At 32.2% G+C, this 1,333-nt stretch overlaps 1 protein-coding gene across 1 annotated transcript in view; it reads left to right on the top strand.

The window, feature by feature from the left end:
- LOC119582009 (bromodomain-containing protein 3-like) overlaps nucleotides 1–1,333 on the top strand; it is a gene marked incomplete at its 5' end in the record, with an annotated part of 61,922 nt that overhangs the window by 56,606 nt on the left and 3,983 nt on the right.

The following is a 1,333-nucleotide window of genomic DNA, read 5'->3' as shown; positions in this document are numbered from 1 at the left end:
TTTCTTTTCACTCTTTTTTCTTGAAAGAGCTGAAATTATACTCCAGGGATTTTGTTATTAGAATGTTCCAATAGCAGAGCATTTCCAGTGATTAAGTATCCATAATCCACAGGTGTGTTCTGGACAGGAATTTCATTTGTAAGATTATGACAATGAGAGAAAGGGAATTAGTAATTATTTCTCCATAAAGTTTCAACTATATCAATAACATTTACCTGTGAGATTAGTATTCTGCTAGTAAAGAAACATTTTGGTAGGGAAAGCATATAATAACTTATTTCTCTTGATATTCCATAACAGAATTAAGACTGCCTATAAAAGCATGAGGTGATTATTGATTTGTGCTGTTACAATAGATAAGTTTAGTGACATGCATTAAATCATTTAATTTGCATAAAAGTAACTGTAAGATACATCTGCACAATGTTTATCAGCTGAAACAGGTGGAAATTACCAGCAAATACTAAATTTCCTTGGTAATCTTCATGGCATGTGGTACCAGTGAGTTTGAATACACAATCATATTAATTGCAGAGCATTTTATTTCTGCCCTGTTGTATAATCACCTGTTGAATAATTGAAGGCAAATAATTTTATGGAAATTTATTAATAAACTTTACCTCTGAAAAGAAGTCTTGGGTGTTATGTTAGCTATAGGGATTTCCATTTATTTATCATGGAGGTATTAAGAAATAGCTTTAATATAAAAGCTTTGTCATATGCAGATACATTTCTGAGATCATAGGATTATGAAAACTTGTGCTTTGGAATATGACAGAGGAGTAATGTTCTTTGACCTGAGGAACATTTATTCAACTAAAAAGTTGCTGTTCTTACATTGTCAGCAGTAGAGAGTCCCTTTAGGTTTTGTTCTTTCATAATATGGAAAAGAAATTCTTTTCCATCACATTCTTGTTCCACTTGACACTGGCCAGTTATGTAGTTCATAATTGTTATTTCTGGTATTGGGTGATGTTGTCAGGTGATTTTACATGCAAGTTTCTAACAAAAAAGAATATATCTTGTTTTAAAAGAATAGTGTTTGATTTGTTCACAGATGGCACTATATAATAACAAGTATTTTAATGTAGCCTAAGTTGTACTAGGGTCTTTGTTTACAACATTGCCTAAGGAAGTAATTAATGCCATTTTAACATTTAGCCTTAAACCCAGAACCTGATGTTAAAATGAATATTAGAGAATCCCAGACTTATCAGGTTTTGTGTTTTTGGCACAGATGTAGTCTCATGTCATGCGTAACAAAAACTCAGCACAACTGCAGCAATTTGAGAATGGGGATTTATCATAATGGTTGCCATGACAGAAGCAGTCT

Source organism: Penaeus monodon, chromosome 15, assembly GCF_015228065.2.
Source record: "Penaeus monodon isolate SGIC_2016 chromosome 15, NSTDA_Pmon_1, whole genome shotgun sequence".
Classification (NCBI taxonomy): domain Eukaryota; kingdom Metazoa; phylum Arthropoda; class Malacostraca; order Decapoda; family Penaeidae; genus Penaeus; species Penaeus monodon.
This window is presented reverse-complemented; position numbering and strand designations above follow the sequence as displayed.